Source organism: Peromyscus eremicus, unplaced genomic scaffold (assembly GCF_949786415.1).
Source record: "Peromyscus eremicus unplaced genomic scaffold, PerEre_H2_v1 PerEre#2#chrX_unloc_3, whole genome shotgun sequence".
In the NCBI taxonomy this organism is placed as follows: domain Eukaryota; kingdom Metazoa; phylum Chordata; class Mammalia; order Rodentia; family Cricetidae; genus Peromyscus; species Peromyscus eremicus.
The window spans coordinates 758961-785514 of record NW_026734290.1 but is presented as its reverse complement, the minus strand read 5'-3'; the positions used below and the strand labels follow the sequence as shown (position 1 = coordinate 785514).

The window sequence follows — 26554 nt, the reverse complement described above, 5'->3', positions numbered from 1 at the left end:
CTGGGTGGATCAGTGGCCCCTTACTCAAGAAAAGCTACAGGCCTCCACTATGCTTGTATAGGAGCAGCTTATGGCTGGCCACATTGAGCCTTCCAACTCCCCTTGGAATACACCTATATTTGTTATCAAAAAGAAGTCAGGAAAATGGAGGCTGCTTCAAGACTTAAGGGCAGTAAATAAGGTAATGAGGCCTATGGGGGCACTTCAGCCTGGATTGCCTTCGCCTGTGGCTATTCCTATTAAATTTTACAAGATGGTCATTGACCTTAAAGATTGTTTCTTTACTATTCCCTTGCACCCCGAGGACAGAGCCTATTTTGCATTCAGCCTTCTCCGCCCCAATTTTCAGGGACCCATGCTTCGCTAACAATGGGCATGGCCAACAGTCTTACTCTGTGCCAGAAATTCGTGGTTCAGGCTGTGGACCCTGTCAGACTTAATTGGCCCCAGATATATATCTTACATTACATGGATGACCTTCTCGCTGCACCTGACACCATCTCCCTTGAGCGATGTTTTCCAGAACTCAGTAGAGCCCTTAATGGACTGGGACTACAGATTGCTCCAGATAAGGTCCAAACCCAGGATCCTTTCAATTACCTGGGGTGGGAATTCCATTCAAACTGGGTCCTCCTTCCTTGCATCCAGTTACGCACTGACCATCTCCATACCCTAAGTGATTTCCAACAATTGCTCGGCCATATCCAATGGCTTAGGCCTTATCTTAAACTTCCTACGAATTCTTTCCTTTCCCTCTACAAGATCCTCCGGGGCGACCCTGACCCCACATCACCCTGTGTGCTTTCCCCTGCAGCCAACGAGGCTTTGATTCAGATAGACATTGCCATTAACCAACAGTCTTGCTTTCAGATTTCCTATGCCATACCTCTATATTTTATAGTTCTGCCCACACCACACACACCCACAGGAGTCTTTTGGCAACATGCTCAGAAACCAAAACTTAAAGGCAAGATACTTCTCTGGGTCCACATGCCTGCTGCCCTTTCAAGAGTCATTTCCTTCTACCTCGAACAGGTGGCCTCACTCATTATGAAAGGATGACAGACCTCTCGCCAATATTTTGGTAAGGACCCTATTCCAAGGATCAAACCCAGTTTTTGTTCCAAACCTTAGATAAGTGGGGGGTTGCCTTGGCAGGGTTTATGGGGACCTTGGATAATCACCTCCCAGATGACCCCTTGCTCCATTTTGCCTGGCTACATCCCTTCATCTTTCCAAAAATTACAAAAACTGGTCCCATTTCTCATGCACTTACAGTCTTTACTGATGGTTCCACTAATGGTGTTGCAGCCTTTGTGGCCCAAGGCCACCCTACCTCCTTCCTAACGCCTTTCCGGTCAGCGCAGTTGGTTGAACTTTCAGCAATTTTAAAGGTTTTTCAGACCTATTCTGATCAACCTATTAATATCTATACAGATAGTGCCTATATTGCCTTTTCCATCCCCTTGTTAGAAACCTCACCAGCCATAAGGCCTACCTCCAACACCACCCCACTTTTCTCCCAGATTCAACAGCTTGTCCTGACTCACCAACACCCATTTTTTATAGGTCATATTAGAGCCCATAGTGATATTCCTGGACCATTAACCGATGGCAATGTACAGGCCGATACTGCCAACAGGCTAACTTTCCCTGTCATGATCGGCTCAGTCCTACAGGCCCAAACTGCCCATAAGATCCACCATTTAAATTCTCAGACCCTCCGTCTTTTTTAAGATCTCTAAACAACAGGCCCGAGAAATTGTCAAACAATGTCCCTCTTGTGTTATTTCTCACCCTGACCCACACTTGGGAGTCAACCCTCGAGGCCTCCTTCCCAATCAAATCTGGCAGACAGATATTACTCATTGCCCCAAATTCGGCACACAAAAAATTATCCATGTCTCTATAGATACCTTTAGTGGCTTTATCTTCACTTCTCCTCATGCTGGGGAAGCCACAAAGGATGTTCTTTCTCACCTGATTCTTGCCTTTTCTGTCTTGGGAAAACCAGCTAAGATAAAGACAGACAATGGCCCTGCTTATACCAACACAGGCTTCAAAAAATTTTGTAATAGTTTACAAGTTATTCGTACCACAGGGATACCTTACAATCCCCAGGGACAGGGCATAATAAAACGAGCCCACCAGACCCTAAAGACCTGGTTGGCTCGCCTCAAGTCTTTTAACCTTATTTTACCTCCCCCAGAGATCAATTGAGCCATGCTCTGTTTGTTCTCAACTTCCTCACCTTAGATGCTGCAGGGTACTCTGCCACTGACAGACACTGGCACCCTTCTCAAGATGCCACCCGGCCACTAGCCATGTGGCGAGATCCCCTCATGGGGCGTTGGAAGGGCCCCGACCCGGTCCTTATTTGGGGACGAGTTTCGGTCTGCATTCTTTTTTTTTTTTTTTTTTTTTTTTGGTTTTTCGAGACAGGGTTTCTCTGTGTAGCTTTGCGCCTTTCCTGGAACTCACTTGGTAGCCCAGGCTGGCCTCGAACTCACAGAGATCCGCCTGGCTCTGCCTCCCAAGTGCTGGGACTAAAGGCGTCACCACCGCCCAGCTTGGTCTGCATTCTTGATCAGATACACTCTGCTCGCAGATGGTTATCAGAACGCCTGGTTAGAGCTGTAAATATACCTGATCTGCCCAGGAGAGATAGCCCCTCTCCTGAGGAAACTTCTTCTGTTTCAAATGCTGTCCCTCAGGCAAGCCCTCCAGGCTGTTGTCCTCACCCACAGCAACCCCCACCAGCCCTTTAGCTCTGTTATCACTCTGCTCAGAGTTCCTGTGGGGGGGAGAGTGGGAACTTTACAGCAAACTGTGTTTGAGACTTTTCACAGAGTATACAAGTCCCATAGTCAATCACGTTCTGGGCTGTGACACTGCTTGTCACAAATCCAGTCTAACAACAGGGGTCATGTTTCCAAGGGCAGTGCTGAATTTTCATCCATGGTGTCAGAAAGACTTGTCGGACCTGCTGGCCTTGGTGTCACAGGTGGTCATAGCCGTGTTGGGCCAGCTTGACATAGCCTGTGGCTGGCAGGTAGCACAACAAACAGGGTAGCACCAGAGATGCCACTCAGGGCACTTAGGTCCCTTCCACCTAGACTAACCTATTATTCCTCAGATCAATTCCTAGATCTCTAGGAAGAGAAGCCGCGCTGAGACGACTGCCTTGATGGGAGCCTGTTACTGCCATCACCTTAGCAGTCCTGGAGGTTGGAGCAATGGGAACAGGCACAGGAATTGCCTCTCTGGTCCTGTCCAACTAACATTAATCTGAGCTTTGACTGTCCATAGACGAGGATATTGCTCAATTTGAACAGGGAATTTCAGCCCTCCAGTCATCCCTTTCCTCCCTAGCTGAGGTAGTTTTACAGAACAGGAGAGGCCTGGATCTCCTCTTTCTACAACAGGGTGGTCTTTGTACTGGGCTCAAAGAGGAATGTTGCTTCTTTACAGACCACACCAAGATAGTCAGGGACAGTATGGAAGGTTAGAAAAGGACTAGAAAAAGAAAAAAAAAAAAAGAGAGAGAGAGAGAGAAAAGGAGAATAAGAGCTTGGGTGGTTCTAGAATTGCTTTTCCAACTTCCCTTAGCTAACAACCCTTTTTCCCTCCCTCCTAGGACCTGTTGTAGGCCTGCTCCTGGTCCTTGCCTTTGGGCCATGGGCACTTTCCTGGCTCACTCGGTTCATCCGAAGCCAAATAACAGACCTGCCTGCCAGGCAGATCCAGGTTCATTACCACTGTTTTGATATGCAGGACTCCAGGGGTGAAATTTCCCCTGATGAGAGATGCCCCACACAGACCCCTTCACTCAAGGAAGGCTGCACCTGTGTGTGGGAAAAAGGCTCGCTCAAGGCATGATTGGAGTGCAGCTGGGACTGCACAGGCCTGGGACCATGGTACCCCAAAATCCCGAGAGCCTAGATTATATGCCCTGTGGCATAGCGGTTGTGCAGTAACAGCCTTGCGCTTACCCATTTCCGCTCCCTCAAAAAACTGCAAGGTCCATTGATTCCTGCACTATGGGGACTCCTGTGGTGCTTGAGTCTGGAGAGACATTCCCTCTTGGACCCTTTTTTCACAACCTTTAGAGGGATAGGGCCTCTGTAATCCTCCATGCAAAGCCTCTTTCAGAGTCCTCCTTTAAGACCATTCGAACCTGGTTTATGTTGGGCCTTAGATTTATTACTAAAAAGGGGGAGATGTTAGGGACAAGGATAGAATCTCTAGTTAGTGGAAAAATACAGACCCCCATAAGACAGGGAACTAGATCATCTTACAGTCAGGTTGCCTAGCAACAGGACATTGAGGCAGAGTCCTTGACCCTTTCACCCTGTAAACATCCTATACAAACATCCTTAGCTTGCCCCACCTTATGCAGATGACAGCTTCTTGCTCCCCCCACCCTGCAGAAACTATATAAACCCTCTTGGAGAAAAATAAAGTTGCACCTTGACCAGAATCCAGACTTGGTGTGTTTCCTTGTATCTCCTGTCCCTATCATTCTGTCCTAAGGGTGGTCCAGAACACGATGAAGCCCTGCAGGCGGGGCAGAGAACACCCACAACCCACAGGCAGATTCTCATTTGCTCTCGCCTTACTTTCTCTCTCTCTCATTTATCTATCCTCCTCTACCTCCACCTCCACCTCTATCTCTGTCTTTCTCTGTCCCTCGCTCCTATGTACAGTCCCATCCCTGGAATTCAGGTTAGCTAGGCCATGTTCAGTAGGGAAATGCTTTTCACTCCTCAACAGGAAGCCTTCCTTCAATGAGCACTGAAAGTCTCCAGAGGCTCTCCTCCACACTGCTGACATCTTCCATGATGAAGCCTAGAAGAAAATCACTCTCCCTGCCACCTGGAGACAAGCCTGTCTATGCTCTTCCAAATCTCTCTCTCTACAAAGCTTCCTGGAGACTTTTGCTGTGGCTAAAAAGGGAGCTTCCTGGTGATGGAGGTGGGTGTGGAGGACCTGACTTCATGGACCTGCCTGTCAGGCCACTTTAAAGGACGGTACTGCCACCTTCCCAATGGTTCCTACACAATGCTCTTACCAACCATGCTCTGGCATGCCCCTGAGCCCTAATCCACACACACGAAGCACCACTCCAAACCTTGTACTCACCTGAGCTGGATCTGAAGGATGGAGCCCTAAAAGGCTTCCCTACATGCAAACCTGTCCTTCCTCTGCATTGCAGAGCTGACGACCATAACTCGTACATACTGTGCCTCTCAGGCACTGCTATGACTTCTCACTGTACTGGGCCACAATAATCCTAGGTATACACACACAAACACACACACACACACATACACACACACACACACACACACACACACACACACACACATACACAAAAGCGCTCCTGCATGCTTAGCAGTTGTAGGACTCCAGATAGTGCCCTCTGTTAATTTCAGAGCCTTCTCTAAGTATTCTTCCTGCTGAGATGATGTCTGGACATGAGAATGCAGGACAAGGGGATTTTGGACCTTTGATGTTGGGAGTTCTTCCTGGGTTTAATGCAAATGAAGCTAGGCAGGAGAAGACAGGACTACGTGTGTCCTGAATGACACAGAGGAGGCTTGTCAGGGGAAGCACGGGCTGTGAAACCTGGACACTATGGTACCTAAGTCCTGCCTGGCCTCTTTGTGAGCACCCCTGAGTCCAAACCCTGTTCTGGATGCTTCTACTGGAATTCACCTTGAGCCACCACACTGCCATACTGGGTACGAACAATCAGGTTGGATAGGATGATGATTGGGGTGTTGAGGGTTCCAGATCCCTTACAGGGATCTGGGGATGTGGCTCTGGTGGTGGAACCTTTTCTAACAGGTCCCAGTGCCTAAATTCAACCTGTAGCACAACTCAAGAGAAAATCCAGTTGTAAAAGAAACAAAAGGCAAGCCAGAGAGAAGTCCAGGCAGCCAGAGAGGAGAGGGGATGGCAGGAGGAGATAAATGGATGACAGACATTTGGCCAAGGTGGCTAGCAACCAGGCCTGAGACCCTGAGCACCTCCCAGAGATGCAGGGCAGAGTTTGTGTGGTCTCCGGAAGTGAGCTGTGGATACTGCTAGGGAGGCTCAGACAAAAGCTAGGGGGTCCCGGGGTGGCCTTGTGCACCACCGTAAGGGCAGGCGGGCTGGCACGGAGGCAGGAAAAGTCCCACACAACCACCCCCATGCAGCCCAGGCTGCACAATGCCCTGCAGAGAGGTCCTCTCCTGCTCCCAGACATGGCAGCCACAGGACCAGGGAGGCTGTGCTTCCGTGAACCCCAAGCCAGCCACGTGTTGCCCACCCAGAGCCAGTCATCTGGACCCTGCTTCCTCCTCCAGCTCTCCTGGGTCATGGAGCGGGCCAGAGAACCGCTTTGGTCCTGGGGGACCCAGGCGGGAGCCCTTCCCTAGGCGGCACGCCTCCATTTCCAGGGTAGCACAGGGACCTGCTGGCGGAATTGGCAAACTGAAGCCGCGGGATGGCAGCAGGGCACCGAGAATGCCAAGGGCCAAGGGCCAAGGGTGCTCTCTCTCCGCACTTCACAAAGCAAAAAAAAAAAAAAAAAGCCAAACCTCCAAGATGGAGGACAACCATCTAGGCTAGGACTGGACAGACATGCCACTCTAGGGCTGCTGCTAGGGATTCAGTGGTGTGCAGAAGGTGAGGGTGTGGTGTGTAGATGGGGGTAACAGACTTTAACTGGTTCCTCCATTGTAACCTCCATGCACTGCACTTCCCTGACACACTCGGCTTTGTGCCAGCCCCTGAAGGCCCTGCCTGAGGGTATGGTGGGGTGCAGGGAGAGAGGGCAGGTGGTGGAGGGTGTCATGGAGGGGGCCAAGTGGGGAGTGTGTGGATGTGTGGGCAGGCTCACTTGAGAGTCTGAGCCACACCCTAAGGAAGTCCTCCACAAACCACATCTGGACTATAGGGGAGGAGCCAAAGAAACATAATAATGGGGTTGGGGTTCAGGGGCAGAGCATCGCCCCCTAGCTGCCAAACCAGGGTATTCTAACAGCTGCATCCCTGCCCTAGCCCAGCCTTCACCCCAGACACACAGACACACACAGACACACACACAGACACACACAGACACACACACAAACACACACACACACACACACACACACACACACACACACACACACAGCAGCTTTCAGAGATCCAGTGGCTGTCTACATGACTCCACCCACCAGGGTGACCAGTACAGCTTCCAGCATGGCCTTGGGTCTGCTGACCCAAGCTTCCAGGTCAAGGTGGCCCGGCAAGAGGGGCCTCCAAGGCTGTACCCGGTTCTTCTAAGGCAGTGGGATGGAAGGTGTTACACCAAGGGAGACGACCACCCAACTCAATGGGACCCTAGACCCAGCTCGGGCTTCCCACCTTGCAGAAGGCCGCTCCAGGATGGACACAAGGCAAAAGGGCAGGCAGCTGTGTATGCTTGTAAGGGATGCAGAGTCAGCGGCCTCAGTCCCGTGTCCCAAATCTGATGGTCTAATACTAAGATGGGAGAAGAAGGACTTCCTTCCAAAACCTTGGCCTTGGTAGTGATGAGCGTTCAGATGGATGCTGCCCCACATCATGCGAAGCAGGGACCATAAGGCCCGGGACATCCACAACCTTGCCTCAACAGGCAGGGCGTCCAGGTCCCTGAGGTGAAGACAAGAACACATCAAAAGAAGAAACATTGCACCCACCTGCCCTCTTGCCCTACCAAACCCTGGGCCCAGGCCCCCACCTTAACCGTCTTCTAGGCAGCACCAGGCAACCATTCTGACCTACATCCACCTCTGTCACAATCTCTCTCCTCTGCACAGCCCTCCATCTCCCACCCCTAACCTCCCACCTCCCGACCCTACCCTACACCAAATACCAGGCACCACAAGGAAACTTCTCTTTCCGTTCTCTAACTTCCCTAAGACCCTGTCAGGCATGGAACTCTCTGTATCCTCTGTGGACACCCACCTACCTGTGGCAGGGCCTAGGAACACACAGGACTCGGCTCTCTCAAGAGATTCCAAGTGGACCGAGGACAGGTAACATAGAATCTGAGGGACAAGAAGCAATTCTCACTCTTAACACCAGGATGCCTACAGCATACACCCACCCTGTGTGTCCTTATGGATTTCCCTAAACATTCCAGGTGTCCTCACACAAATTTCTCTCCACGGGCCCAGACCCATGCAACAGAAAAAAGTGTCCACAGAGAGAGTGGGTCTGCCCACCAGCCTGCATGAAAAAAAAAAAAAAACACCAACAAACTAGAGAACACCCAACACCCCACAGGCAGATTCTCATTTGCTCTCGCCTTACTTTCTCTCTCTCTCATTTATCTATCCTCCTCTACCTCCACCTCCATCTCTGTCTTTCTCTGTCCCTCGCTCCTATGTACAGTCCCATCCCTGGTATCCAGGTTAGCTAGGCCATGTTCAGTAGGGAAATGCTTTTCACCCCTCAACAGGAAGCCTTCCTTCAATGAGCACTGAAAGTCTCCAGAGGCTCTCCTCCACACTGCTGACATCTTCCATGATGAAGCCTAGAAGAAAATCACTCTCCCTGCCACCTGGAGACAAGCCTGTCTATGCTCTTCCAAATCTCTCTCTCTACAAAGCTTCCTTGAGACTTTTGCTGTGGCTAAAAAGGGAGCTTCCTGGTGATGGAGGTGGGTGTGGAGGACCTGACTTCATGGACCTGCCTGTCAGGCCACTTTAAAGGACGGTACTGCCACCTTCCCAATGGTTCCTACACAATGCTCTTACCAACCACGCTCTGGCATGCCCCTGAGCCCTAATCCACACACACGAAGCACCACTCCAAACCTTGTACTCACCTGAGCTGGATCTGAAGGATGGAACCCTAAAAGGCTTCCCTACATGCAAACCTGTCCTTCCTCTGCATTGCAGAGCTGACGACCATAACTCGTACATACTGTGCCTCTCAGGCACTGCTATGACTTCTCACAGTACTGGGCCACAATAATCCTAGGTATACACACACAAACACACACACACACACACATACACACACACACACACACACACACACACACACACACACATACACAAAAGCGCTCCTGCATGCTTAGCAGTTGTAGGACTCCAGATAGTGCCCTCTGTTAATTTCAGAGCCTTCTCTAAGTATTCTTCCTGCTGAGATGATGTCTGGACATGAGAATGCAGGACAAGGGGCTTTTGGACCTTTGATGTTGGGAGTTCTTCCTGGGTTTAATGCAAATGAAGCTAGGCAGGAGAAGACAGGACTATGTGTGTCCTGAATGACACAGAGGAGGCTTGTCAGGGGAAGCACGGGCTGTGAAACCTGGCCACTATGGTACCTAAGTCCTGCCTGGCCTCTTTGTGAGCACCCCTGAGTCCAAACCCTGTTCTGGATGCTTCTACTGGAATTCACCTTGAGCCACCACACTGCCTTACTGGGTACGAACAATCAGGTTGGATAGGATGATGATTGGGGTGTTGAGGGTTCCAGATCCCTTACAGGGATCTGGGGATGTGGCTCTGGTGGTGGAACCTTTTCTAACAGGTCCCAGTGCCTAAATTCAACCTGTAGCACAACTCAAGAGAAAATCCAGTTGTAAAAGAAACAAAAGGCAAGCCAGAGAGAAGTCCAGGCAGCCAGAGAGGAGAGGGGATGGCAGGAGGAGATAAATGGATGACAGACATTTGGCCAAGGTGGCTAGCAACCAGGCCTGAGACCCTGAGCACCTCCCAGAGATGCAGGGCAGAGTTTGTGTGGTCTCCGGAAGTGAGCTGTGGATACTGCTAGGGAGGCTCAGACAAAAGCTAGAGGGTCCCGGTGTGGCCTTGTGCACCACCGTAAGGGCAGGCGGGCTGGCATGGAGGCAGGAAAAGTTCCACACAACCACCCCCATGCAGCCCAGGCTGCACAATCCCCTCCGGAGAGGTCCTCTCCTGCTCCCAGACATGGCAGTCACAGGACCCGGGAGGCTGTGCTTCCGTGAACCCCAAGCCAGCCACGTTTCGCCCGCCCAGAGCCGGTAATCTGGACCCTGCTTCCTCCTCCAGCTCTCCTGGGTCATGGAGCGGGCCAGAGAACCGCTTTGGTCCTGGGGGACCCAGGCGGGAGCCCTTCCCTAGGCGGCACGCCTCCATTTCCAGGGTAGCACAGGGACCTGCTGGCGAAATTGGCAAACTGAATCCGCGGGATGGCAGCAGGGCACTGAGAATGCCAAGGGCCACGGGCGAAAGGTGCTCTCTCTCCGCCCTTCACAAAGCAAAAAAAAAAAAAAAAAAAAAAGCAAAAAAAAATAAATAAATAAAGCCAAACCTCCAAGATGGAGGACAACCATCTAGGCTAGGACTGGACAGACATGCCACTCTAGGGCTGCTGCTAGGGATTCAGTGGTGTGCAGAAGGTGAGGGTGTGGTGTGTAGATGGGGGTAACAGACTTTAACTGGTTCCTCCATTGTAACCTCCATGCACTGCACTTCCTTGACACACTCGGCTTTGTGCCAGCCCCTGAAGGCCCTGCCTGAGTGTATGGTGGGGTGCAGGGAGAGAGGGCAGGTGGTGGAGGGTGTCATGGAGGGGGCCAAGTGGGGAGTGTGTGGATGTGTGGGCAGGCTCACTTGAGAGTCTGAGCCACACCCTAAGGAAGTCCTCCACAAACCACATCTGGACTATAGGGGAGGAGCCAAAGAAACATAATAATGGGGTTGGGGTTCAGGGGCAGAGCATCGCCCCCTAGCTGCCAAACCAGGGTATTCTAACAGCTGCATCCCTGCCCTAGCCCAGCCATCACCCCCAGACACACAGACACACACAGACACATACACAGACACACACACACACACACACACACACACACACACACACACACAGCAGCTTTCAGAGATTCAGTGGCTGTCTACAAGACTCCACCCACCAGGGTGACCAGTACAGCTTCCAGCATGGCCTTGGGTCTGCTGACCCAAGCTTCCAGGTCAAGGTGGCCCGGCAAAAGGGGCCTCCAAGGCTGTACCCGGTTCTTCTAAGGCAGTGGGATGGAAGGTGTTACACCAAGGGAGACGACCACCCAACTCAATGGGACCCTAGACCCAGCTCAGGCTTCCCACCTTGCAGAAGGCCGCTCCAGGATGGACACAAGGCAAAAGGGCAGGCAGCTGTGTATGCTTGGAAGGGATGCAGAGTCAGGGGCCTTAGTCCCGTGTCCCAAATCTGATGGTCTAATACTAAGATGGGAGAAGACGGACTACCTTCCAAAACCTTGGCCTTGGTAGTGATGAGCATTCAGATGGATGCTGCCCCACATCATGCGAAGCAGGGACCATAAGGCCCGGGACATCCACAACCTTGCCTCAACAGGCAGGGCGTCCAGGTCCCTGAGGTGAAGACAAGAACACATCAAAAGAAGAAACATTGCACCCACCTGCCCTCTTGCCCTACCAAACCCTGGGCCCAGGCCCCCACCTTAACCGTCTCCTAGGCAGCACCAGGCAACCATTCTGACCTACGTCCACCTCTGTCACAATCTCTCTCCTCTTCACAGCCCTCCACCTCCCACCCCTAACCTCCCACCTCCGGACCCTACCCTACACCAAATACCAGGCACCACTCAGGAAACTTCTCTTTCCGTTCTCTAACTTCCCCAAGACCCTGTCAGGCATGGAACTCTCTGTATCCTCTGTGGACACCCACCTACCTGTGGCAGGGCCTAGGAACACACAGGACTCGCGTCTCTCACGAGATTCCAAGTTGACCGAGGACAGGTAATATAGAATCTGAGGGACAAGAAGCAATTCTCACTCTTAACACCAGGATGCCTACAGCACACACCCACCCTGTGTGTCCTTATGGATTTCCCTAAACATTCCAGCTGTCCTCACACAAATTTCTCTCCTCGGGCCCAGACCCATGGAACAGAAAAAAGTGTCCACAGACAGAGTGGGTCTGCCCACCAGCCTGCATGAAAAAAAAACACCAACAAACTAGAGAACACCCAACACCCCACAGGCAGATTCTCATTTGCTCTCGCCTTACTTTCTCTCTCTCTCATTTATCTATCCTCCTCTACCTCCACCTTCACCTCTATATCTGTCTCGCTATATCCCTCGCTCCTATGTACAGTCCCATCCCTGGTATCCACGGTAGCTAGGCCATGTTCAGGTGGTGGAGTGGAGGCCCTGAGTTCCTAGACCTGCCTGGCAGGCCACTCCAAACGACAGTCCTGCCACCTTTCTGATGGTTCCTACACAGTGCACTCATCCATCATGCCCCAGCATGCCCCTGAGCCGCAAGCCACAGATGATGAACCACTCCAAACCTTGTGCACACCTGAACTGGAGCTGAAGGATGGAGCCCTAAAAGGCTCCCCTACATGCAAACCTGTCATTCCCCTACATCCCAGAGCTGACCACCATAACTCTTTTTTTTTTTTTTTTTTTTTTTGGTTTTTCGAGACAGGGTTTCTCTGTGTAGCTTTGCGCCTTTCCTGGAACTCACTTGGTAGCCCAGGCTGGCCTCGAACTCACAGAGATCCACCTGCCTCTGCCTCCCGAGTGCTGGGATTAAAGGCGTGCGCCACCACCGCCCGGCGACCACCATAACTCTTACATACTGTGCCTCTCAGGGACTGCTATGTCTTCTCTCAGGACTAGGCCACAATAATCCCAGGTACACACACACACACACACACACACACACACACACACACACACACAAAAGCACTCCTGCATGCTTAGCAGTTCTAGGACTCCAGATAGTGCCCTCTGTTAATTTTAGAGCCTTCTCTAAGTATTCTTCCTGCTGAGATGATGTCTGGACATGTGAGTTCAGGACAAGAGGTTTTCAACTTTCACTCTGGGGGTTCTCCCCGGGTATAAGATAAGTCCAGCTAGGCAGGAGAAGACAGGACTATGTGTGTCCTGCATGAAACAGAGGAGGCTTGTCAGGGGAGGCAGGGGTCATAAAACCTGGCCACTATGTTATCTAAAGTCCTGCCTGGCCTCTTTGTGAGCTAACCTGAGTCCAAACCCTGTTCTGTCTGCTTCTACTGGAATTTACCTTGAGCCACCACACTGCCATACTGGGTACGAACAATCAGGTTGGATAGGATGATGATGGGGGGTTGAGGGGTCCAGACCCCTTACAGGGATCTGGTGATGTGGCTCTGGAGCTGGAACTTTTCTAACAGGTCCCAGTCCCTGAATTCCACCTGTAGCACAGCTCAAGAGAAAAGCCAGTTGTAAAAGAAACAAAATGCAAGCCAGAGAGAAGGCCTGGCAGCCAGAGAGGAGAGGGGATGGCAGGAGGAGATAAATGGATGACAGACATTTGGCCAAGGTGGCTAGCAACCAGGCCTGAGACCCTGAGCACCTCCCAGAGATGCAGGGCAGAGTTTGTGTGGTCTCCGGAAGTGAGCTGTGGATACTGCTAGGGAGGCTCAGACAAAAGCTAGAGGGTCCCGGGGTGGCCTTGTGCACCATGGTAATGGCAGGTGAGCTGGCAAGCAGGCAGGAAAAGTTCCACACACCGACCATGATGCAGCCCAGGCTGCACAATCCCCTGCGGAGAGGTCCTCTCCTGCTGCCAGACATGGCGGCCACAGGACCTGGAGGCTGTGCTTCCATGACCTGCAAGCCAAGTCTCATGGCCCCCGCCCGGAGCCAGTCACCTGGACCCTGCTTCCTCCTCCAGCTCTCCTGGGTCATGGAGTGGGCAAGAGAACCACTTTGGTGCTGGGAGACCCAGGCGAAAGCCCTTCCTTAGCCAGCCCTCCTCCATTGCCAGGGAAGCACAGGGACCTGCTGGCGGAATTGGCAAACTGAATCCGCGGGATGGCAGCAGGGCACCGAGAATGCCAAGGGCCAAGTGCGAAGGGTGCTCTCTCTCCGCCCTTCACAATGCCAAAAAAAAAAAATAAAAAAGCCAAAGCTCCAAGATGGAGGACAAACATCTAGGCTAGGACTGGACAGACATGCCACTCTAGGGCTGCTGCTAGGGATTCAGTGGTGTGCAGAAGGTGAGGGTGTGGTGTGTAGATGGGGGTAACAGACTTTAACTGGTTCCTCCATTGTAACCTCCATGCACTGCACTTCCCTGACACACTCGGCTGTTTGCCAGCCCCTGAAGGCCCTGCCTGTGGGTATGGTGGGGTGCAGGGAGAGAGGGCAGGTGGTGGAGGGTGTCATGGAGGGGGCCAAGTGGGGAGTGTGTGGATGTGGGGGCAGACATACTTGAGAGTCTGAGCTACACCCTAAGGAAGTCCTCCACAAACCACCTCTGGACCATAGGGGAGGAGCCAAAGAAATACAATAATGTGGTTGGAGTTCAGGGGCAGAGCATCGCCCCCTAGCTGCCAAACCAGGGTATTCTAACAGCTGCATCCCTGCCCTAGCCCAGCCTTCACCCCAGACACACAGACACACAGACACACACACAGACACACACACACACAGACACACACAGCAGCAGCAGCAGCTTTCAGAGATCCAGTGGCTGTCTACATGACCCCACCCACCAGGGTGACCAGTACAGCTTCCAGCATGGCCTTGGGTCTGCTGACCCAAGCTTCCAGGTCAAGGTGGCCCGCCAAGAAGGCCCTCCAAGGCTGTACCCGGTTCTTCTAAGGCAGTGGGATGGAAGGTGTTACACCAAGGGAGACGACCACCCAACTCAATGGGACCCTAGACCCAGCTCGGGCTTCCCACCTTGCAGAAGGCCGCTCCAGGATCGACACAAGGCAAAAGGGCAGGCAGCTGAGTATGCTTGGAAGGGATGCAGAGTCAGCGGCCTTAGTCCCGTGTCCCAAATCTGATAGTCTAATACTAAGATGGGAGAAGAAGGACTTCCTTCCAAAACCTTGGCCTTGGTAGTGATGAGCGTTCAGATGGATGCTGCCCCACATCATGTGAAGCAGGGACCATAAGGCCCGGGACATCCACAACCTTGCCTCAACAGGCAGGGCGTCCAGGTCCCTGAGGTGAAGACAAGAACACATCAAAAGAAGAAACATTGCACCCACCTGCCCTCTTGCCCTACCAAACCCTGGGCCCAGGCCCCCACCTTAACCGTCTCCTAGGCAGCACCAGGCAACCATTCTGACCTACGTCCACCTCTGTCACAATCTCTCTCCTCTGCACAGCCCTCCACCTCCCACCCCTAACCTCCCACCTCCCGACCCTACCCTACACCAAATACCAGGCACCACTCAGGAAACTTCTCTTTCTGTTCTCTAACTTCCCCAAGACCCTGTCAGGCATGGAACTCTCTGTATCCTCTGTGGACACCCACCTACCTGTGGCAGGGCCTAGGAACACATAGGACTCGGCTCTCTCAAGAGATTCCAAGTGGACCTAGGACAGGTAACATAGAATCTGAGGGACAAGAAGCATTTCTCACTCTTCACACCAGGATGCCTACAGCACACACACACCCTGTGTGTCCTTATTGATTTCCCTAAACATTCCAGGTATCCTCACACAAATTTCTCTCCACGGGCCCAGACCCATGGAACAGAAAAAAGTGTCCACAGACAGAGTGGGTCTGCCCACCAGCCTGCATGAAAAAAAAAAAAAACACCAACAAACTAGAGAACACCCAACACCCCACAGGCAGATTCTCATTTGCTCTCGCCTTACTTTCTCTCTCTCTCATTTATCTATCCTCCTCTACCTCCACCTTCACCTCTATCTCTGTCTTTCTCTGTCCCTCGCTCCTATGTACAGTCCCATCCCTGGTATCCAGGTTAGCTAGGCCATGTTCAGTAGGGAAATGCTTTTCACTCCTCAACAGGAAGTCTTCCTTCAATGAGCACTGAAAATCTCCAGAGGATCTCTTCCACACTGCTGACATCTTCCATGATGAAGCCTAGAAGAAAATCACTCTCCCTGCCACCTGGAGACAAGCCTGTCTATGCTCTTCCAAATCTCCCTCTCTACAAAAGTCTCTTCCTGGAGACTTTTGCTGTGGCTGAAAAGGGAGCTTCCTGGTGATGGGGGTGGGTGTGGAGGACCTGACTTCATGGACCTTCCTGTCAGGCCACTTTAAAGGACGGTACTGCCACCTTCCCAGTGGTTCCTACACAATGCTCTTACCAACCACGCTCCGGCATGCCCCTGAGCCCTAATCCACACACACGAAGCACCACTCCAAACCTTGTACTCACCTGAGCTGGATCTGAAGGATGGAACCCTAAAAGGCTTCCCTACATGCAAACCTGTCCTTCCTTACATCCCAGAGCTGACGACCATAACTCGTACATACTGTGCCTCTCAGGCACTGCTATGACTTCTCACAGTACTGGGCCACAATAATCCCAGGTATACACACACACACACACACACACATACACACACACACACACACACACACACATACACAAAAGCGCTCCTGCATGTTTAGCAGTTGTAGGACTCCAGATAGTGCCCTCTGTTAATTTCAGAGCCTTCTCTAAGTATTCTTCCTGCTGAGATGATGTCTGGACATGAGAATGCAGGACAAGGGGCTTTTGGACCTTTGATGTTGGGAGTTCTTCCTGGGTTTAATGCAAATGAAGCTAGGCAGGAGAAGACAGGACTATGTGTGTCCTGAATGACACAGAGGAGGCTTGTCAGGGGAAGCACGGGCTGTGAAACCTGGACACTATGGTACCTAAGTCCTGCCTGGCCTCTTTGTGAGCACCCCTGAGTCCAAACCCTGTTCTGGATGCTTCTACTGGAATTCACCTTGAGCCACCACACTGCCATACTGGGTACGAACAATCAGGTTGGATAGGATGATGATTTGGGAGTTGAGGATTCCAGATCCCTTACAGGGATCTGGGGATGTGGCTCTGGAGCTGGAACCTTTTCTAACAGGTCCCAGTGCCTAAATTCAACCTGTAGCACAACTCAAGAGAAAATCCAGTTGTCAAAGAAACAAAAGGCAAGCCAGAGAGAAGTCCAGGCAGCCAGAGAGGAGAGGGGATGGCAGGAGGAGATAAATGGATGACAGACATTTGGCCAAGGTGGCTAGCAACCAGGCCTGAGACCCTGGGCACCTCCCAGAGATGCAGGGCAGAGTTTGTGTGGTCTCCGGAAGTGAGCTGTGGATACTGCTAGGGAGGCTCAGACAAAAGCTAGGGGGTTCCGGGGTGGCCTTGTGAACCACCATAAGGGCAGGCGGGCTGGCACGGAGGCAGGAAAAGTTCCAAGCAACAACCCCCATGCAGCCCAGGCTGCACAATACCCTGCGGAGAGGTCCTCTCCTGCTCCCAGACATGGCGGCCACAGGACCCGGGAGGCTGTGCTTCCGTGAACCCCAAGCCAGCCACGTGTCGCCCGTCCAGAGCCGGTAATCTGGACCCTGCTTACTCCTCCAGCTCTCCTGGGTCATGGAGCGGGCTAGAGAACCGCTTTGGTCCTGGGGGACACAGGCATGAGCCCTTCCCTAGGCGGCACGCCTCCATTTCCAGGGTAGCACAGGGACCTGCTGGCAGAATTGGCAAACTGAATCCGCAAGATGGCAGCAGGGCACCGAGAATGCCAAGGGCCAAGGGCAAAGGGTGCTCTCTCTCCGCCCTTCACAAAGCAAAAAAAAAAAAAAAAAAAAAGAAAGCCAAAGCTCCAAGATGGAGGACAACCATCTAGGCTAGGACTGGACAGACATGCCACTCTAGGGCTGATGCTAGGGATTCAGTGGTGTGCAGAAGGTGAGGGTGTGGTGTGTAGATGAGGGTAACAGACTTTAACTGGTTCCTCCATTGTAACCTCCATGCACTGCACTTCTCTGACACACTGGGCTTTGTGCCAGTCCCTGAAGGCCCTGCCTGAGGGTATGGTGGGGTGCAGGGAGAGAGGGCAGGTGGTGGAGGGTGTCATGGAGGGGGCCAAGTGGGGAGTGTGTGGATGTGGAGGCAGGCTCACTTGAGAGTCTGAGCCACACCCTAAGGAAGTCCTCCACAAACCACATCTGGACTATTGGGGAGGAGCCAAAGAAACATAATAATGGGGTTGGGGTTCAGGGGCTGAGCATCACCCCCTAGCTGCCAAACCAGGGTATTCTAACAGCTGCATCCCTGCCCTAGCCCAGCCTTCACCACAGACACACAGACACACAGACACACACACACAGACACACACACACACACATACACACACACACACACACACACACACACACACACACACACACACAGAGCAGCTTTCAGAGATCCAGCAGCTGTCTACATGACTCCACCCACCAGGGTGACCAGTAGAGATGCCAGCATGGCCTTGGGTCTGCTGACCCAAGCTTCCAGGTCAAGGCGGCCCGGCAAGAGGGGCCTCCCAGGCTGACACTGGTCCTGCTAGGACAGTGGGAATGAAGGTTAACATCAAGGGAGACAACCACCCAACTCCATGGGGCCCTAGGCCCAACACAGGCTTCCCAAATTGCAGAAGGCCGCTGCAGGATGGACACAAGGCAAAAGGGCAGGCATCTGTGTGCACTTGTGAGGGATGCAGAGTCAGCGGCCTTAGACTCGTGTCCCAATGTCCAATGGTCTAATACTGAGATGGGAGAGGAGAAGGGCTTCCTTCCAAAACCTTGGCCTTGGTAGTGATGAGCGTTCAGATGGATGCTGCCCCACATCATGCGATGCATAGATCACTAAGGTCCGGGACATCCACAACTTCGCCTCAACAGGCCAGGTGTCCAGGTCCCTGAGGTGAAGACAAGAACACATCAAAAGAAAAAAACATGGCACCCACCTGCCCTCTTGCCCTACCAAACCCTGGGCCCAGGCCCCCACCTTAATTGTCTCCTAGGCAGCACCAGGCAACCATTCTGACCTACCTCCAGCTCTGTCACAATCTCTCTCCTCTGCACAGCCCTCCACCTCCCACCCCTAACCTCCCACTTCCCCACCCTACCCCACACCAAATACCAGGCACCATTCAGGAAACTTCTCTTTCTGTTCTCTAACATCCCCAAAACTTGTAAGGCAAGGAAATCTCTGTATCCTCTGTGGACACCCACCTACCTCTGGCAGGGCCTAGGTACACACAGGACTCAGCTCTCTCAAGAGATTCAAGCGGACCGAGGACAGGCAACATAGAAGCTGAGGGACAAGAAGCAATTCTCACTCTTAACACCAGGATGCCTACAGCACACACCCACCCTGTCTGTCCATATGGATTTCCCACAACATTCCAGGTGTCCTCACACAAAATTCCCTCCAGGGGCCCAGACCCATGGAACAGAAAAATGTGTCGATAGACAGAGTGGGTCTGCCCAACAGCCTGCATGAAAATAACACCAACAATCATGAAAACACCCAAAACCCCACAGGCAGATTCTCATTTGCTCTCCCACCCTCTCTCTTGCTGTCATCCCCCTCTCTCATTTATCTATCCTCCTCCACCTCCACTTCCACCTCTATATCTGTCTCCCTCTATCCCTCACTCCTATGTACAGTCCCATTCCTGGTATCCAGGGTAGCTAGGCCATGTTCAGCTGGTGGGAGTGGAGGCCCTTAATTCCTAGACCTGCCTGGCAGGCCACTCCAAACGACAGTCCTGCCACGTTTCTGATGGTTCCTACACAATGCTCTCATCCACGATGCCCTGGCACCCCCCTGAGCCCCAAACTACACACAGGATGCACCACTACAAACCTTGTGCTCACCTGAGCTGCAGCTGAAGGAACGAGCCTTAAAAGACTTCCCCTACATGCAAACCGGTCCTTCCCCTACGTCCCAAAGCTGACCACCACAACTCTTACATACTGAGCCTCTCAGGCACTGCTATGTCTTCTCTCAGGACTAAGCCACAATAATCCCAGGTATACATGCACACACACACACACACACTCACACACACACACACACACACACACACACAAACACACACACACACACACACAAACACACAAACACACACAAAAGCACTCCTGCATGCTTAGCAGTTCTAGGACTCCAGATAGTGCCCTCTGTTAATTTCAGAGCCTTCTCTAAGTATTCTTCCTGCTGAGATGATGTCTGGACATGTGAGTTCAGGACAAGAGGTTTTCGACTTTCACTCTGGGGGTTCTCCCCGGGTATAAGATAAGTCCAGCTAGGCAGGAGAAGACAGGACTATGTGTGTCCTGCATGAAACAGAGGAGGCTTGTCAGGGGAGGCAGGGGCCATAAAACCTGGCCACTATGTTACCTAAAGTCCTGCCTGGCCTCTTTGTGAGCTAACCTGAGTCCAAACCCTGTTCTGTCTGCTTCTACTGGAATTCACCTTGAGCCACCACACTGCCATACTGGGTACGAACAATCAGGTTGGATAGGATGATGATGGGGGGTTGAGGGGTCCAGACCCCTTACAGGGATCTGGTGATGTGGCTCTGGAGCTGGAACCTTTTCTAACAGGTCCCAGTCCCTGAATTCCACCTGTAGCACAGCTCAAGAGAAAAGCCAGTTGTAAAAGAAACAAAATGCAAGCCAGAGAGAAGGCCTGGCACCCAGAGAGGAGAGGGGATGTAAAGAAGGGAGTTAAATGGATGACAGACATTTGGGCACAGGGGCTAGCAACTAGGCCTGAGACCCTGAGCACCTCCCAGAGAAGCAGGGCAGAGTTTGTGTGGTCTCCGGAAGTGAGCTGTGGATAATGCTAGGGAGGCTCAGACAAATGCTAGGGGGTCCCGGGGTGGCCTTGTGCACCACGGTACGGGTAGGCGAGCTGGCACGCAGGCAGGTAAAGTTCCACACAACCACCCCAATGCAGCCCAGGCTGCACAATCCCCTGTGGAGAGGTCCTTTCCTGCTCCCAGACATGGCTGGTCACCTGGACCCTGCTTCCTCCTCCAGCTGTCCTGGGTCACGGAGCAGGCAAGAGAACCTCTTTGGTCCTAGGGGACCCAGGTGGGAGCCCTTCCATAGCCAGACTGCCTTCATTTCCAGGGAAGCTCAGGGACTTGCTGGCGGAATCGGCAAACTGAAAATTCATGATGGCAGCAGTGCACCGAGAATGCCAAGGGCCAAGAGCGAAGGGTGCTCTCCCTCCGCCCTACGGAAAGCAAAAAAAAGCCAAAGCTCCAAGATGGAAGCCATTTATCTAGGCTAGGACTGTCCAGACATTGTGCTCTAGGGCTGCTGTTAGGGATCCGAGGGTGTGCAGAATGTGAGGGTGTGGTGTGTAGATGGGGGTCACAGAACTTAACTGGTTCCTCCATTTTAACCTTTAAGCACTGCACTTTCCCTGACATACTTGGCTTTGTGCGAGCCCCTAAAGACCCTGCCTGTGGGTATGGTGGGGTGTGGGGAGAAGGGACTGTTGGTGTAGGTTGTCATGGAGGGGGCCAAGGGGAGAGTGTGTGGATTTGGGAGCAGGCGCATTTGAGAGCCTGAGCCAGACCCTAAGGGAGTCCTCCACAAACCACATCTGGATTCTAGGAGAGGAGCCTCACAAACATACTCATGGGGTTGGGGTTCAGGATCATAGCCCCCAGCAGCCAAACCAAGGTATTCTCACAGCTGCATCTCTGCCCCTTTCCAGCCATCACCCAAGAAACACACACACACACACACACACACACACACAAACACACACACACATACACACACACACAGCTGCTTTTAGAGACTCAGCAGCTGTCTACATGACTCCACCCACCAGAGTGACCCTTACAACTCCTTGGGTCTACTGACCCAAGCTTCCAGGTCAAGGTTCCAGCAAAGAAGGGGCATCCCAGGCTGACCCCGGACTTGCTAGTGCAGTGGGGTGGTGGTGTGCCAGAACCAAGAGCACATGGGAAATTCTGTCACCAGGGGAGACTACTGCCCAACTCAATGGGACCCTAGGCCCAGCACCAGGTTCCCACCTGGCAGAAAGCCGCTCCCGGATGGACACAAGGGAAAAGGGCAGGCAGCTGTGTACACTGGTCACGACTCCAGGGTGGGGGGCCTGAGCTTCGTGTCCCATGCTCCGATGGTCTGATATTGAGATAGGAGAGGAGAAGGGCTTCCTTCCAAAACCTTGGCCTCCAAGGTGAAGTGCATGCAGGTGGATGCTGCCCCACATCACCAGGAGCAGGGACCACTGGAGGTCAGGGACATCCACAACCTCGCTTCAACAGGCAGGCCAGCCAGGGCCCTGAGGTGGAGACAAGGACACATCAAAAGAAGAAACATTGCACCCACCTGCCTTCTTGCCTACCAAACCCTGGGCTCAGGCCCCTACCTTAACTGTCTCCTGGGCAGCACCAGGCAACCATTCTGACCTACCTCTAGCTCTGTCACAATCCCTCTCCCCTGCACAGTCCTCCACCTCCCACCCTTAACCTCCCAATTCCCGACCCTACCCTACACCAACTACCAGGCACCACTCAGGAAACTTCTCTTTCCGTTCTCTAACTTCCCCAAGACCCTGTCAGGCATGGAACTCTCTGTATCCCCTGTGGACACCCACCTACCTGTGGCAGGGCCTAGGCACACACAGGATTCAGCTCTCTCAAGAGATTCAAGTGGACCGAGGACAGGCAACATAAAAGCTGAGGGACAAGAAGCAATTCTCACTCTTTTTTTTTTTTTAAAGAATATTTTTTAAACTTTATTTTATGTGCATTGGTGTGAAGGTGTCAGATCCCCTGGAACTGGAATTACAGACAACTATGAGCTGCCATGTGGGTTCTGGGAATTGAACTCAGGTCCTCTGGAAGAGCAGCCAGTGCTCTTAACCACTGGGCCATCTCTCCAGCCCCCAATTCTCACTCTTAACACCAGCATACCTGCAGCACCCACCCACCCTGTCTGTCCTTATGGATTTCCCTAAACATTCCAGGTGTCCTCACCAAAATTCCCTCCAGGGGCCCAGACCCATGGAACAGAAAAAAGTGTTCATAGACAGAGTGGGTCTGCCCACCAGCCTGCATGAAAAAAAACACCAACAATCACAAAAACACCCAACGTCTCACAGGCAGATTCTCATTTGCTCTCGCCTTACTTTCCTTCTCTCATTTAGCTATCCTCCTCTACCTCCAACTCCACCTCTATCTCTGTCTTTCTCTGTCCCTCTCCTATGTACAGTCCCATCCCTGGTATCCAGGTTAGCTAGGCCATGTTCAGTTGGGAAATGCTTTGCACTCCCAACAGGAAGTCTTCCTTCAATGAGCAGTCAAAGGCTCCAGAGGTCCTCCTCCAAACTGCTGACATCTTCCATGATGGAGCCTAGAAGAAAATCACTCTCCCTGCCACCTGGAGACAAGCCTGTCTATGCTCTTCCAAATCTCCCTCTCCACAAAACCTCCTGGAGACATTTGATGAGGCTAAAAAGGGAGCTTCATACTGCTGGGGGTGGAGGCCCTGACTTCCTAGACCTGCCTGGCAGGCCGCTCTAAAGGATGGTCCTGTCACCTTTCCGATGGTTCCTACACAATGCTCTCATCCACCATTCCCTGGCACGTCCATGAGACCCAAACCACAGACACGATGCACCAGTCTAAACCTTGTGCTCACCTGAGCTGGAGCTGAAGGTTGGAGCCCTAAAAGGCTTCCCTACATGCCAACCTGTCCTTCACCTTCAACCCTGGCCTGACTATCATAATTCTTAAATACTGTGCCTGTCAGGCACTGCTTATGGACGCTCACAGGATTAGGCCACAACAAACTCAGGCACACACAAACAACCAGTACACATACACACACACACACACACACACATACACACACACACACACACACACACACACACACACACACACACACAGAGAGAGAGAGCAGTTCTAGGACTGCAGATAGTGTCCTCTGTTAATTTCAGAACCTTCTTTAAGTGTTCTTCCTGCTGAGATAATGTCTGGACAGGGCAGTGTAGGACAAGTGGCTTTGTTAACTTTATCCTGGGAGTTCTCCTTGGGTTTAAGGCAAAGGGAGCTAGGCAGGAGAACACAGGAAGGAGTATTTGGACTGCTTGTGTCTTGCATCCCAGAAGGGAGGCTTGTCAGGGGAGGTAGGGGCTGTGAAACCTGGCCTCCATGGCACCTAAATCCTGCGTGGCCTCTTTGTGAGCACCCCTGAGTCCAAAACCTGCTCTGGATGCTTCTACTGGGATTCACCTTGAGCCACCACACTGCCTTACTGGGTAAACACAACCAGCTTCCATAGGATGATAATGGGGCGGGAGGAGCTTTCAGACCCCTTGTAGGGATCTGAGGATGTGACTCTGGAGCAGGAACATTTTGTGACAGGTCCCAGTCCCTGAATTCCACCTGTAGCACAGCTCAAGTGGAAATCTATTTGTAAAAGGAACAAAAGGGAAGCCAGAGAGAAGGCCTGGCAGTCAGAGAGGAGAGGGGATGGCAGGAGAAGTTAAATGGATGACAGACATTTGGCCATAGTGGCTACCAGCAACCAGGCCTGAGACCCTGAGCACCTCCCAGAGATGGAGGGCAGAGTTTGTGTGGTCTCCGGAAGTGAGCTGTGGGTACTGCTAGGGAGGCTCAGACAAAAGCTAGGGGGTCCTGGAGTGGCCTTGTGCACCACGGTAAGGGCAGGCGGGCCAGCACAGAGTAGGAAATTTCCCCACAAGGACCCCCATCAGCCCAGACTGCACAATCCCCTGCGGAGAGGTCCTCTCCTGCTGCCAGACATGGCGGCCACAGGACCTGGGAGGCTGTGCTTCCGTGACCTGCAAGCCAAGCCTCGTAGTGCCCGCCCGGAGCTGGTCACCTGGACCCTGCTTCCTCTTCCAGCTCACCTGGGTCATGGAGCTGACAAGAGAACCGCTTTGGTCCTGGGGACCCAGGTCAGAGCCCTTCCTAAGCCGCTGGCCTCCATTTCTGGGGAAGCACAGGGACTTGCTGATGGAATCGGCAAACTGAATCCAGGTGATGGCAGCAGTGCACCGAGAATGCCAAGGGCCAAGGCAGAAGGGTTCTCTCCCTCTGCTCTTTGCAAAGCAAAAAAAAATAAATAAAATTAAAAAAAAACCAAAAAAACAAAAAACAAAAAACAAAGCTGGGCTACAAAGCTCCAAGATGGAGGCCAACCATCTAGGCTAGGACTGGCCAGACATGGGGCTATAGGGAGGCTGCTAGGGATCCGAGGGTGTTCAGGGGGTAAGGGTGTGGTGTGTAGAATGGGGTCACAGACCTTAACTGGTTCCTCCATTGGTTCCTCCATGCACTGCACTGCCCTGAGACACTGGGCTTTGTTCCACCCCCTGAAGACCCTGCCTGAAGGTAATGGTGGGGTGAGGGGAGAGGGAGCGGGTGGTGGAGGGTGTCATGCAAGGGGCCAGGCGGGGTGTGTGTGGATGTGGGAGCAGGCACACTTGAGAGCTTGCCCCAGACCCTAAGGGAGTCCTCCACAAACCACATCTGGATTCAAGGGGAGGAGCCTCAGAAACATATTCATGGGGTTGGGGACCAGGGGCTCAGCCTCGCCCCCTAGCTGCCAAGCCAAGGTATTCTCACAGCTGCATTTCTGTCCTTGCCTGCTCTCACCCCAAATACACACACACACACACACACACACACACACACACACACACACACAAAGACACAGACACAGACACACACAGACACAGACACACACACACACACACACACACACACACACACACACAGACACACACACACACACACACACAAAGCAGCTTTCAGAGTTCCAGCAGTTTTCCTCATGAATCCACCCACCAGGGTGACCAGTACAGCTGCCAGGATGGCCTTGGGTCTTCTGGCCCACCCTTCCAGGTCAAGCCGGCCACCCAAAAAGGGGCATCCCAGGCTGACTCTGGTCCTGCTAGGGCAGTGCCTTGGTGGTGACCCAGAACCCTGAGCACATGGGAAGATTTCAAACCAAGTGAGACGACCACCCAACTCCATGAGACGCTAGGTCCAGCATGGAAGTCCAACCTGGCAGAAGGCCGCTCCCGGATGGACACAAGGCAAAAGGGCAGGCAGCTGTGTGCACTGGTCAAGACTCCAGGGACGGGGGCCTGAGTACCTTGTCCCATGCTCCGATGGTCTGATATTGAGATACAAGAGGAGAAGGGCTTCCTTCCAAAACCTTGGCCTCCAAGGTGAAGTTCTGAATTCAGGTGGATGCTGCCCCATATTACGAGAAGCAGGGACCACTGGGGGCCCGGGACATCCACAACCTCGCCACAACAGGCAGGCCAGCCAGGGCCCTGAGGTGGAGACAAGGACACATCAAAAGAAGAAACATTGCACTCACCTGCCCTCTTGCCTACCAAACCCTGGGCCCAGGCCCCCACCTTAACCGTCTCCTAGGCAGAACCAGGCAACCATTCTGACCTACCTCCTGGTCTGTCACAATCCCTCTCCCCTGCACAGTCCACCACCTCCCACCCCTAACCTCCCACCTCCCCACCCTACCCTACACCAACTACCAGGCACCACTCAGGAAACTTCTCTTTCAGTTCTCTAACTTCCCCAAGACCCTGTAAGGCATGGAACTCTCTGTATCCTCTACGGACACCCACCTACCTATGGCAGGGCCTAGGCACACACAGGACTCAGCTCTCTTAACAGATTCAAGTGGACCGAGGACAGGTAACATCAAAGCTGAGGGACAAGAAGCAATTCTCACTCTTAACTCC

The 26554-nt window shown here is 52.6% G+C and overlaps 3 long non-coding RNA genes across 4 annotated transcripts; 1 reads left to right on the top strand and 2 right to left on the bottom strand.

Annotated features, from left to right (window-relative positions):
- Nucleotides 1–6603: 6603 nt before the first annotated feature.
- Nucleotides 6604–11736, bottom strand: LOC131901128 (uncharacterized). 2 transcript variants are annotated; one of them, XR_009376378.1, is made up of 4 exons: nucleotides 11696–11736; nucleotides 11109–11375; nucleotides 7985–8063; nucleotides 6604–7665 (listed from the first exon to the last, which is right to left on the bottom strand). It is a non-coding gene; the product is annotated as an uncharacterized LOC131901128 (long non-coding RNA). The 2 variants fall into 2 exon arrangements; XR_009376377.1 differs by lacking the exon at nucleotides 11696–11736 and having other exon boundaries at nucleotides 11109–11457.
- Nucleotides 7908–8780, top strand: LOC131901130 (uncharacterized). The gene is made up of 2 exons (XR_009376380.1): nucleotides 7908–8051; nucleotides 8477–8780. It is a non-coding gene; the product is annotated as an uncharacterized LOC131901130 (long non-coding RNA).
- Nucleotides 11737–18923: 7187 nt separating the features above from the next.
- Nucleotides 18924–26002, bottom strand: LOC131901129 (uncharacterized). The gene is made up of 4 exons (XR_009376379.1): nucleotides 25848–26002; nucleotides 22410–22487; nucleotides 21819–22090; nucleotides 18924–19072 (listed from the first exon to the last, which is right to left on the bottom strand). It is a non-coding gene; the product is annotated as an uncharacterized LOC131901129 (long non-coding RNA).
- Nucleotides 26003–26554: the final 552 nt, after the last annotated feature.